The following is a 13,932-nucleotide window of genomic DNA, read 5'->3' as shown; positions in this document are numbered from 1 at the left end:
AAAAAGTTGGACATGACAGCAACCATATGCACACAGAGAGGTTAAATTTATCATTTTATTTAAGAGATTGATCTTTTTCTTTTCCATGCAGTATGTGTGTGTGTGTGTGTGTGTGTGTGTGTGTGTGTAGGTATATTTGACAGGTAGCTACACTAAATGTGTCATGTAACATGCGTTCAAATTCTAAAGAAATTACACAGAGCCCACAACGACTACTCATAAATCTACAGTTTATTGAAAGAAAAGTATATAATGTAGTAACACATCTAAATAATGATATGAATACCATTGAAAGCTGTATTATAGCAAGGCATCTATAGGGGACAAATTTGGGCTGTAATTATGGTACCTCTGTAAATGCTGTGAGAGAATATACTTTGTCTTAGATCATAAACCACCAACATGTGCCCTTTGAAGTCAGGGAGCTGCAAGTGGAAGTTTGGCTGAGACGCATCATTTTAATATTTTGCTAATCATTGAGGCATTTTACTGCTACAAATGGAGCCTCAATAGCAGAGGCCTTCAGGGGTCTCACAAAAACCAAGTGCAATTATCTATTGTTTTCAACATGTTATGTTTATGATTTGGTACAACATTGCATGGATCCAAAGCAAAACTATGAATTAGTAGTTCTCACTACTTGTTCAGATTTCACTGCCATGCAGATATATTAGCAAAACAACTCAGGCTCATTCCAGGCTTGGTAGAGCTGAATCTCTTTTGAGGATGAGCTGCCCATTTTTGTTTGGCTTCACACTGGGTATCATGCAATGAACAGTGTACATTCCTCTACCACACTCCCATGTGCCACACTTGCAAACTGGCATCATGCAAGTGGATCCATGTTTGGATCAGTATCAGTAACAAGTAATTTTTTCTGACTGCAGTGGTATAAAATTAGAAATCAGTAACTTGAAAGCTGGAAAATCTACAATTGTAAATATTAAACACCACACTTTGAATAACCAATGTGTCAACTAAAATATCAAAAGAAAAACCAAGAATACTTGAGATTAAAAAATAGAGCAAAACTTACCAAACCTTATGTGAGCTACTGTAGCAGTTCTGAGAGGGAAGTTTATAGCAATAAGCTGGGAACAACACAAATGTCCATTAACCAGTTAATAGATAAATCTACTCACTGGAAAAATGATGCAACAACATGGGTGAATCTCCAAAGTATTATGTAAAGTGAGAACTGTGATGGCCTTCAATGCCCCACACCATCTGTACTGCCGGGAGCCAGTGTGAGGAACTCCGCCCATGGCAAAGGTCATGAGGAAGGAGGCTTCGGCATACACAAAGGTGGGAATGAGCCTCAGGAAACCCCCTGTTCCCGAGCATCTACCCCCAAAACCAGAGTCTACCCACTTTACTGTTTTATGCTCTCACCTACACGTCTGACTTTACAGGGGGCTCTCCCCCATCACCTCTTTCGGAGAAGGAGTTAACCTACAGCTCCAGTTAATAAAAATTCCTGGGCATGACAAGAGTGTTTCAACTAACGAACTCCTCTGAAGGTTATCTAGCCTGCCTGTACGGGTTCGTCCGGCCACATGACTGTTTACAGCCTCCCAACTGTGAGAGGCACGAGATGTTTTAGACTTACTAAAGGCAGATTCTTTTAGGAAGTTAGAAATTATTAGTATAGTGGGTTGATTAGAAATTATATTGGTGAAGGGTTTTTCATTTGTTGGACCAATATTTGCTGCTAAGTCTCCATATTCCCTGCCCTTATAATGAATATAACTAGCATATAGAAGAAATAAGTATTAACCTTTAAGATTAATCATGTTAACCTTAGGCTAAATAAATTCCTTCCTTAATTGTAACCCACTACACCCTCACCCTATAGGAATGCAACTTTATCTGGTACCTTCGGAGGGTGGTACCTGGTTTAAGAAAAATCACCCCTGGAAAATAAGTTTTTGGTTGACTGACCGTTATCAGAAAGAAAGGATCATAAAATGTTAGTAGGCCCCCTGGCCAGAAGATGATCTAAAACCCCTAAGACCTTTTGTATATTTATATGAAGCACCTGATTTTGATAAAGGTCAGGACTGCTGACCCCCACGTGGCTTTAAAATTTCCATTTGTCTCTATGTGTAACAAAAGGTATAAAAGCAAAGCTGAAAATAAAGAAATCAGATCAGTTTCTGGAAAGACTGATGCCCCCATGTCGTTCTTTCTTGTTCTCCATTTTTCTGGCTGAATTCCCATCTGGAGCGTGGGTGCTCACCAAGCCTGCTAATTTTGCCCTGGCTTTTAAGTTCCACGCCAGAGGGAGCCCAAGGCGGGGCACCCTCTGATATTCAAGTGGGCGCCAGTGGCCTACGTAGGTGGTGCAAGCTTCTTGTCTTGAAGCTTTATTGGTATCCCGCGTAAACCAAGTTATTCAGCTTCTTTTTCTCCACTAATTTTCCTACTACACTATTTCTTTCTAATCTCCCTCTATATCTTTAATTAAGCAATTAATTCCTAGGACGCTGACTCCGTCCCTGCTTCAAATTACCCTGGATCCACCGGGGCTGGACCCTGGCACTGTAGTCCTTTACCTTTTCAACTATTCCCCAGCTAGTCTGGCCTGCTTTTTGTTCCTGCTGTTTGTAGGTCACCTCTGGCACCAGCCTGCCTCACAGTACTTGAACTGCAGTTTCCTCAGCTTGAAGTATTCTCTGGATGCCTAAAAGTCTTCCCTCACAACTGTCAAAGTATTTTTGACAACTTTACAAAGTATTTTCTCAGGGAAGCCTATATGATGGTCTTCTTTAAAATTAAATTTGGTCTTTCCCAACACCTTTTTAGTTTTATTTCTTCCAAATCAATGATCAAATAGCATTAAGTCTTTTAAGTTTACTGTTTATCTATCACCTGAATATAAGCAACATGAGGGAAGAGATTTTTGTCTACTGTTTATGTTTACCCAGTAACTACAACAGTGCATGGAACATATTAGGTGATGAATATCTCAATTATGAATAAACACTTTGCATGCAGTAATACAAATATAACAAACACTATGGAGGACAATTATACAATATTTAACAAAAAGAAAATTTAACCTCTGACAACTTTAACCAGTAATTTCACTCACTGGAATATATAAAATTTTAAACAACTCAAATGTCTTTTAGTACAAGGTTGATTAAGTAACCTATAGTGCCTTTAGAACATGTCTTGCTATACAGCTGTTAAAAAAAATGATGCTCACTGAATATCAATACAAACTGTCCAGGTTATATTTATGAAAAAGAAAACACAAAGTTTACAGTAAAAATATATAGTATAAGTGTTGCAAAGAATGGGGAGAAAATACATTCATATTTAATTGATTCTTCATAAATAAAAAAATTGACAGGTATGATAAACTGACAGTGAAAATTGCAGAGGATACAGGTAGATAGGAATGGGGATTCTAGCAGGAGCAGAATCTCTCACTATATATGTTAGAGCTATATGAATATACTACTTGTCCCTTCCCCTCAATTTTTTAGAATGACGGGATGTGCATAAGCAGAAGGCCCAAAATGTTGGGTATATGTCTCAGAGATCCCCAGCCTATTTTAGCACCAGGGACCAGTTTCATGGAAGGCAATTTTCCATGGACTGGGGTGGGGGGAATACTTTTGGAATGATTCAAGAACATTACATTCACTGTGTACTTTATTTCTATTATTACATTGTGGTATATAATGAAAGAATTATACAACTCACCATAATGCAGAATCAGTGGGAGTCCTAAACTTGTTTTCTTGCAATTATCAGTCCCATTTAGGGGTAATGGTGACAATGACACCAGAAGTTTGTTCCTTATGTCCAATCTACTCTGTAATCTTTTTGGTTGCTGTCACCACAGAAAACGTGCTGCACAAAGACAGGATGTTGAAAATGGGAGCAGGCTGTTCAGTGCTTTTCTGGCAATTTCAGAATATTCTGCCTTGACTTTATCCAGAATGAATGGAGATTTGAAGTTGTCTCAGACATAGGTATGACCTAAATCAAATCCCTTATGATTATACAGAGGAAGTAAGAATAGATTTAAAAGACTAGATCTGATAGATAGAGTGCCTGATGAACTATGGACTGAGGTTCGTGACATTGTACAGGAGACAGGGATCAAGACCATCCCTGTGGAAAAAAAAATGCAAAAAAGCAAAGTGGCTGTCTGGGGAGGCCTTACAAATAGCTGTGAAAAGAAGAGAAGCAAAAAGCAAAGAAGAAAAGGAAAGATATAAGCATCTGAATGCAAAGTTCCAAAGAATAGCAAGAAGAAATAAGAAAACCTTCCTCAGTGATCAATGCAAAGAAACAGAGGAAAACAACAGAATGGGAAAGACTAGAGATCTCTTCAAGAAAATTAGAGATACCAAGGGAACATTTCATGCAAAGATGGGCTCGATAAAGGACAGAAATGGTATGGACCTAAAAGAAGCAGAAGATATTAAGAAGAGATGGCAAGAATACACAGAAGAACTGTACAAAAAAGATCTTCACAACCAAGATAATCACAATGGTACGATCACTCACCTAGAGCGAGACATCCTGGAATGTGAAGTCAAGTGGGTCTTAGAAAGCATCACTATGAACAAAGCTAGTGGAGGTGATGGCATTCCAGTTGAGCTGTTTCAAATCCTGAAAGATGATGCTGTGAAAGTGCTGCACTCAATATGCCAGCAAATTTGGAAAACTCAGCAGTGGCCACAGGACTGAAAAATGTCAATGCCAAAGAATGCTCAAAATACCACACAACTGCACTCATCTCACATGCTAGTAAAGTAATGCTCAAAATTCTCCAAGCCAGGCTTCAGCAATACGTGAACTGTGAACTTCCTGATGTTCAAGCTGGTTTTAGAAAAGGCAGAGGAACCAGAGATCAAATTGCCAACATCTGCTGGATCATGGAAAAAGCAAGCGAGTTCCAGAAAAACATCTATTTCTACTTTATTGACTATGCCAAAGCCTTTGACTGTGTGGATCACAATAAACTGTGGAAAATTCTGAGAGAGATGGGAATACTAGACCACCTGACCTGCCTCTTGAGAAACCTGTATGCAGGTCAGGAAGCAACAGTTAGAATTGGACATGGAACAACAGACTGGTTCCAAATAAGAAAAGGAGTACGTCAAGGCTGTATATTGTCACCTGCTTATTTAACTTATATGTAGAGTACGTCATGAGAAACGCTGGACTGGAAGAAGCACAAACTGGAATCAAGATTGGCGGGAGAAATATCAATAACCTCAGATATGCAGATGACACCACCCTTATGGCAGAAAGTGAAGAGGAACTCAAAAGCCTCTTGATGAAAGTGAAAGAGGAAAGTGAAAAAGTTGGCCTAAAGCTCAACATTCAGAAAACGAAGATCATGGCATCTGGTCCCATCACTTCATGGGAAATAGAGGGGGAGACAGTGTCAGACTTTATTTTTTGGGGCTCCAAAATCACTGCAGATGATGACTGCAGCCATGAAATTAAAAGACGCTTACTCCTTGGAAGAAAGGTTATGACCAACCTAGATAGCATATTGAAAAGCAGAGACATTACATTGCCTACAAAGGTCCGTCTAGTCAAGGCTATGGTTTTTCCAGTGGTCATGAATGGATGCGAGAGTTGGACTGTGAAGAATGCTTAGCACTGAAGAACTGATGCTTTTGAACTGTGGTGTTGGGGAAGACTCTTGAGAGTCCCTTGGACTGCAAGGAGTTCCAACCAGTCCATTCTAAAGAAGATCAGCTCTGGGTATTCTTTTGAAGGAGCGATGCTGAAGCTGAAACTCCAGTACTTTGGCCACCTCATGCAAAGAGTTGACTCATTGGAAAATACTCTGATGCTGGGAGGGACTGGGAGCAGGAGGAGAAGAGGACGACAGAGGATGAGATGGCTGGATGGCATCACCAATTTGATGGATATGAGTTTGAATGAACTCTGGGAGATAATGATGGATAGGGAAGCCTGGCGTGCTGCAATTCATGGGGTCGCAAAGAGTCGGACACGACTGAGAGACTGAACTGAACTGAACTGAACAGATATACTTTTACAGCCACTGCCACTTGCACTCTCAAGCAGTTGATCCTCTTCTGGCACAGACAAAGTTGATTCACCTGGCTTATCCACAAATGGGTCACGGATCCATCCCTTTCCAGTTTAGGGGTCTTTTGTGGTGGGGAAGTAATGCTCAAACTGATTTGAAAGCTGAGATAGGTGATTATGAATGAGCTGGGAGAAATAAGGTCCTTGCTAAGTTTCTTTCAAAATCTCTGCTATTGTTTGAAACATGTCAAAAAAAAATCCCAGTGTACACTCATCTCCCCCATAATTCCAGTTTTGCTTTTAATGCAGCCACTTTATCTGCCAACTTGAACACAGTTGTCATTCTCCCTGATGTGACAGATTGAGTTCACTGAGCAGGCTGAATATGTCACACAAGTAGCAAGTTTTGCAACCCATTCTGTGTCACTGAAATGTGCTGCCAGTGGTGACTGTTTTTCTAAAAGAAATCTCTGGAATGGCTCTTGTAATTAAAAAACCTTGGCCAGTGATCTGCCTCTGGAAAGCCATCTCAAGAGAAGATGTGTGTGTTCTGTATATCCATCTCCTTATAGAGCTGCACAAACAGATGTAAGTTAGGGGCATGTACTTCAATGTGGTCAATAATTTTAGTCATATCTGCAAAATGTTGCTAAGTTCAGGTGACATTCTTTGGCTAGCCAGCATTTCTGTATGGATGACACAGTGTGTAGATTCACATTCAGAAGCGATCTTTTTGACTCAAGTGGTGAAACCAGAAAGCCATTCAGTTATGGCAGCTGCTCTGTTTGTGCACAGACTGACACAAAATGACCAGTTCAGTTTTCCTGATGTGTAATGATTCAGTGACTTGAATAGTTCTGCAGCTGTGGTGTTGGTTGGCAACAAAAGTGCACATAACATATCCTCAGTCACATCCTCCTGGAAAATATATTGCACAAAAACAAGCACTGTTGCCTTGTTAGCAACATTGGTAGACTTGTCAACCTGGATTGTGTACCATGGTGACTCATTAATCCTCTCTAACATTTGTGCCGCAACATCCTATGCTGTTTCATCAATTCATCTAGTTATGGTGCCAGCCAAAAGAGGAATATGTGCCACCACTTGAACTGCAGCCTCTCCTAAAAGTTCACGACAAATGTCCTTAGCAGCAGGCAGGATCAACTCTTCGCCAAGAGTAAAGGGCTTCTTAGCTTTAGTGATGTGGTTAGCCACCAAGAATGATGCTCTCAGTTCAGACACATTTGAAGTGGTGGCCATCAATAAGTGCTTCCGTTCTTTATGTTCACATTTTTTTTTTCTTTTGAAAAACTCCAAAGGCTTCTCTTTTAATGCAGGTGCTTGGTTTCCATGTGGGGAAGCAGTTTTGAAGGTTTCATGACTTCACTGTATAGCCGGTCAAGACATATTATATTAAAACAAAGCAGTCTTGGAGAATGTGAATCATCTAATCATCTGTTGCAATGAACTCATAATTAATTTCAACCTGTAGGACTCTTGGTATTTTCTTTTAAATGCAACTTTCTTTTTGTTGGCTGTCTTAGAGTCTTCTGCTGTCTCATCACTGGGTCTTCCCCCTTTGAAAGAAGCTCCCCAGTGATGTTTGTTTTTTACTCATTTTGGCTAGTTTCTGGGCTTACCAAAACTGTAACTGTACAGTGTGGGAAAGACACACAGACAGAAGTTGTAAATAAAATAATGGATAGGCCATGCATGAACAAAAATGTCAGATTCTGACTTAAAGCCTGCCATCAGCTGCAGCTTATCACTTGCCACTCACTGATAGGGTTTTGATACGAGTCTACAAGCAGCTGACTTATTATGGTCCCTGTGCAGTCAAATCTCTCTGCTAATGATAATCTGTGTTTGCAGCTGCTCCCCAGCACTAGCATGACCACCTCAGCTCCACCTCAGATCATCAGGCATTTTATTCTCATAAGGAGTGAACAACCTAAATCCCTCATGTGCACAGTTCACAGTAGGGTTCAACCTCCTATGAGAATCTAATGCCACCACTGGTCTGACAGGAAGCTCAGGTGGTAACACAAGCAGTGGGGAGTGACTATAAACACAGATGAAGCTTCACTTGCCTTCCCACTGTTCACTTCCTGTGAGGATTCCTGCCTCAAATCACAGTTTTTAATGTACACTGTCAGCACAAAATCCAAGCTCACCTTCAGACCTTGAAATTCTGGTTTCACATTTGGGACAACTAGAACATACTGTTGCATATTCATCACTAAAATAACATTTTAGTAAACTATAATAGGAGATACTCTATTTATACTTAAAGGATGCTTACTAACATCCTAACAGTAAAAATCAGAATTAATAATAAAATACTGTGTGTTTTTCCTAAAGCTTAACTTGATGTATATCTATTTCTACTTTTCTGAATGTATAGACTCTTTATAAACTTTATAAATCCATCAAAACACAAAGTGGAGAATGAATAAAAAGCTTACCTGTGTTTGTATAGTGTCCTTCTTGGGAAATTGTGAAGATTCAGCTGGGTGGAAAGAAAGAGTACTAAGGTTAAGAGATCTGTCCTGCCTTACAGCTGCCAGATTTACTTTCACAAAATCTCATCACCCCAGATGGGAAGCAGGTTTCTGATAGGAATAAGACCCTTTGGCTGTTGGGGAAAAAAAAAAAAAAAAAGGGAGGAATAATTGTGTAGAACCAACAGAAACTTTCCATACAAGTTACTAGAGTGATTATAGGTACATAAATCTATAGATTTCTAATTTTTTTCTATCAGTTAAAAAAATAGAAAAACTAACATGATTAAAGCATATAAAAGGATAAAGCACTGTTCTTTCGTTACAATTATAACAGTAGAAAAGAGACTCAGGCTCCATTTTTATCCACTATCATAGTAATGTTTTACCCATTGAGTTAGAAAATCCATAGAAAGCAAGTAAAAGGGACCAGGGTTGTGGCCAAATCATTGGCCCCCTCAGGCTCTCATCTCACCAACCTGAAACTGAGATTTCTCACAGGAGCAAAGGGTGTGCTGGTATCTTCACCTGGCACTTGGCTAAACAGTTACTTAACTCTCAGACGAATGCCATTTAGTAGTCGTTATTAATGTCCTCATTTTCAGACAAGTGACCTCTTATCCAGGTTACTTTTCTTACCTCCAGTTACAGGTGACAGAGTTGGAGTTTGCTGTGTCTTTGTGGAGTGTGGCCTCCACTGCACACCCACTGCCTGCACTGTCAACCTATAAATAAAAAAGCTAGTTATTTTATCAACAAAATGGGTTTATTTAGGAATGGCAGAGGAACGACAGCTTGTGGCATGCAAGCTTTAAAAGTATAGGAAAGTCTGGAGCGCAAACGAGAGGTCAGCTTTTATAAGCTTTTAGAAGGAAATGAGGAAGATTGTTTTACACGAGTTCATTAAAGGAGACCTAGAATTCAGACTTGTTGGCTGGGACTGTTGCTGGGCAAGGAGAAATTTTCCTCCCTTTTCTTAAAAGCACAAGATGAAGTTTCTATGTGGGAACTGTGCTCCCTAATCAAAATAACTTATCTCCCTTATTGTGCTGGTTACGCAGGTTAAAAATGAGTGGTACTTGAGTGACAGTTCTTCCTTCAGGCTTCCCGATTCCATTGTAAATAAAGATTCCTTTTTATTAATTTTCACAGCTCTCTCTGGCATATTTTTTTGTCAACGGAATACAAACTTTCCGCTTTCTCCTCTCACTTGGTAGGCAGGCGTTTTTCCCGCTGGGGCTGCAGGCAGGGTCAGGAACAGGATCCCCTAGAGCACCCATCCAAACAGAGCGCTTGCTCCTGACCGGGTTCAGCCCCACCTTCCCACAGAGACCACAGGTGCTGGAGCGCGCCCAAACGGTGCATGTTCCAGCACCTGGTGCCGGACCGCCACTCCGGTCCACTCCAGCAAAGGTCCACACCTCCATACTGGTCCCCCAGAACCCTGAGGCTCAGCCCCTCACCGCTCTCACGCTGGCCTGCGTGCTTTGCATCTGCGTAAGGCTTAAACTTCCAAACCGTCATCCGGAGAACCCAGCTGTCAGAAGGAAGGAGAAGGGCTGAGCAGGCACGTTTGCTTTAGGAGTCCAGAAGACCAGTTCCCAGAGTGCTGAGCGAGGATCATCTGGACTCAAGACTACATTTCCCGTTATCCTCCGCGCTCTCCCCTCGATGTGACCGGCAGCATTTCCTCGTTTTAGACATTCGGAATTGGCTTTCCAGGTGGCGCTAGTGGTAGAGTCACCTGCCAAGAAGCTATCACAATATTGTAAAGTAAGTGAAAGTGAAAGTCCCTCAGTCTTGTCCGACTCTTTGTGACCCCATGGATTATACAAGACCAGAATACTGGAGTAGGTAGCCTTTTCCTTCTCCAGGGGATCTTCCCAAACCAGGAATGGAACCCAAGTCTCCTGCGTAGAAGGCAGATTTTTGACCAGCTGAGCCACAAGGGAAGCCCAGGAATACTGGAGTGGGTATGCTATCCCTTCTCCAGTGGATCTTCCCTACCCAGGAATCCAACTGGGGTCTCCTGCACTGCAGGCGGATTCTTTGCAACTGAGCTATCAGGAAAGCCCATTGTAAAGTAATTATCCTCCAGTTAAACTAAATCAAAGTGTTAGTCTCTCAGTCCTGTGGATTCTTTGTGACCCCATGGACTGTAGCCCACCAGGGTCCTTTGTCTATGGGATTCTCCAGGCAAGAATGCTGGAGTGGGTTGCCATTTCCTCCTCCAGGGCATCTTCCTAACCCAGGGATTGAACCCAGGTCTTCTCCTACATTGCAGACAGATTCTCTACCATCTGAGTCACCAGGGAATAAATCTTTTAAAAAATCACTTGCCATTGTAGGAGACACCAGGCACCGGGGCTCAATCCCTGGGTTGGGAAGATCCCCTGGAGAAGGGCATGGCAACCCACTCCAGTATTCTTGCCTGGAGAACCCCATGGACAAAGGAGCCTGGTGGGCTAGAGTCCGTAGGGTCCAAAGACAGACACGACTGAAGCAATTTAGCACACACAGATGCTTGGACTTGTCAGTGACTGCCTTTTTACCTCTATTCTTTTGTAATCTCTGGATGTTTTGGATGAAATTTGACCTTTGCAATCCAGCACAATGTTTGCCCTCAGTCAGATGGCAGCTGGAAAAACAGCCCCTGGTACAGAGGACTGGGGAAAGTTTGGGAAATTTAAATGTGGTCTGGGGATTAGAAATGTTAAGGAACACACGATTACTCTTGTTCAGTGTGAAAACAATGTAAGAATACATAAGAAATATACTAATTTACTTAAAAGCATGAATAATAAGGTACTTAGGATCCAAGTTACACACTTTTTCAATTGACTACATGTTTTAAAGCGAAAACAGCATATATCACAAAGAAAATTTAAAATTGAAAGACAGATGCTTATTTCACTGTATTCTGAAAATTGTGTGCAGAAAATTTGTGCAAAGTAGGGGGAAAATTGAGATCTCCTTTCTTGGCGTACCTTTTCAACACAAAGGGGCCAAGAAAATTAAAGGACATAAAAATATTTCTTAGGATTAAGATAGTGAAAGCTACTAAAATATGGAGCACAGCAATACAATAAAAGACTTCCCATCCAAAATTAGAAGAAGGAAAAAAATTATAAAGATCAGAGCAAAAATAAATGAAAAAGAAATGAAAGAAACAGTAGGAAATCTTAATAAAAATGAAAGCTGGTTTTTTGAGAAGACTTAACAGCAGTTTTACCAAATTAAAGAAAAAAGAGAGGGAAACACATGCATGTTTTTCAAAAGTAAACAATACCGCCACATGGCAAAATAAAGTGATCAAGCAAATGTTTCAGTTCAGTTCAGTCGTTCAGTCATGTTCGACTCTTTGCGACCCCATGAATCACAGCACGCCAGGCCTCCCTGTCCATCACCAACTCCCGGAGTTAACCCAAACTCATGTCCATTGCATCAGTGATGCCATCCTGCCATCTCATCCTCTGTCGTCCTCTTCTCCTCCTGCCCCCAATCCCTCCCAGCATCAGGGTCTTTTCCAATGAGTCAACTCTTTGCATGAGATGGTCAAAGTACTGGAGTTTCAGCTTCAGCATCAGTCCTTCCAATGAACACCCAGGACCGATCTCCCTTAGAATGGACTGACTAGGGAGATGCAAAACATACAACTTCCAGATATGACTTTGCACAATACATATCCAAGTACAGAAGAAAGAGAACTTGGGAACTTTTTTATGTGGGACAAAAAGCAAAGTAGTGGAGAGGGGTGGAACATTCCTCCAACAAACCTCCTTAGGACTTAGCATTAGGTATCTAAAACCAAGACATCATAATAAAGAACTTTTACAAGAATTCAAAATATGAAATTTCAAAGAAAATTCCTAAGTTCTTTAAGGAAATGTGATTTTATATATAGCCCCTCAGCCTCTTTCTCAAAAAATGCTCATCCTCCTACCCATCCCAGACACTGATGCCTAATAGCCAGAAGACCTTCCAAACTCTTGTTTTTGGCCATGAAGAAGTGTTTAGTTTTATACAGTAAGATTTATCATTTTTTTTGGCTTTTGGGACTTCTGTCATGTTTTTAAAGGCTGTCCTATTTTTTTCCCAAGTAATTTATGTATTTTTAGTTTCCCAAGGCAAAAGCAACCTCTACATTGCTTTCCTCCTCCTCATCCAGTATTTATTAAGTCCCATGTGCAGCACCACCATTTTGCTCAACTGCAGTGCCTCCACATCTGTTGCCCTGTATCAGGCATCGTTAAAACAGACTTCAGTCAAGAATCAGACTTAATTAAAAATTGTTTTCAATCTTATCCTGGGGTATATTCTATTGAATTTCCTCATGGCTAAATTTATATGAGACCCACTTCAAATACATTCTGCTCCTAAACAGCAGTAAGACAAACTATTCAAAAGCAGAGACATTACTTTGCCAACTAAGGTCCGTCTAGTCAAGGCTATGGTTTTTCCTGTGGTCATGTATGGATGTGAGAGTTGGACTGTGAAGAAGGCTGAGCGCCGAAGAATTTATGCTTTTGAACTGTGGTGTTGGAGAAGACTCTTGAGAATCCCTTGGACTGCAAGGAGATCCAACCAGTCCATTCCGAAGGAGATCAACCCTGGGATTTCTTTGGAAGGAATGATGCTAAAGCTGAAACTCCAGTACTTTGGCCACCTCATGTGAAGAGTTGACTCATTGGAAAAGACTCTGATGCTGGGAGGGATTTGGGGCAGGAGAAGGGGACGACAGAGGATGAGATGGCTGGATGGCATCACGGACTCGATGGACGTGAGTCTGAGTGAACTCCGGGAGTTGGTGATGGACAGGGAGGCCTGGCATGCTGTGATTCACGGGGTCGCAAAGAGTCAGACGCGACTGAGCGACTGAAATGAACTGGACTGAACTGAACTGAACCACCATAGACCCTTTGTCCTATAAGACTTAACATCACAACCACAAACTGTGTTGCACAGAAACAATTATTTAAGTAAGGGGTACCCCTTATCATATTAGAATCAATTTCTGTCAAAATTACGTGAATGATGTTTAAATATAATTAACATATGTAGAATGAGATGATAATAAATGTGTGACATGTTTCATTTCCAGCACTTGAAATCATGTAGCTTTCTTCTTACTTGTGCAAGAATTACCTGCATGGATCCTACATTATGGAAAATCTGCAAAGATGTTCCTTGTATGTTTTGAAGGTCTTGGATTCATGCTTAAGGACTGGTGAGTTGAAAGGGCACAATGAAGAGATAAATATGCCTCAGGTTGAGAAGCATTTCCAATGCTTGATCTACTCTTTCCCTTAAGCAGAATGGGGTAAATATAGAATAAGATTACAATAAAAAATGTTTGGTTATCTTTAGGTGAAAGTTTTTGTGATGTTAAAAAATGAACAGT

General features: G+C 40.8%; 1 long non-coding RNA gene across 2 annotated transcripts; it reads right to left on the bottom strand.

The window, feature by feature from the left end:
* LOC108636570 lies at positions 5,956-10,129 on the bottom strand. Of its 2 annotated transcripts, none has more exons than XR_001918458.1 (4): positions 9,995-10,129; positions 9,171-9,256; positions 8,496-8,665; positions 5,956-7,681 (listed from the first exon to the last, which is right to left on the bottom strand). It is a non-coding gene; the product is annotated as an uncharacterized LOC108636570 (long non-coding RNA). The 2 variants fall into 2 exon arrangements; XR_001918459.1 differs by having other exon boundaries at positions 8,496-8,539.

This window comes from Capra hircus, chromosome 8, assembly GCF_001704415.2.
Source record: "Capra hircus breed San Clemente chromosome 8, ASM170441v1, whole genome shotgun sequence".
Classification (NCBI taxonomy): domain Eukaryota; kingdom Metazoa; phylum Chordata; class Mammalia; order Artiodactyla; family Bovidae; genus Capra; species Capra hircus.
The sequence above is the reverse complement of the archived record's forward strand: the minus strand, read 5'-3'. Positions and strand labels throughout refer to the sequence as shown.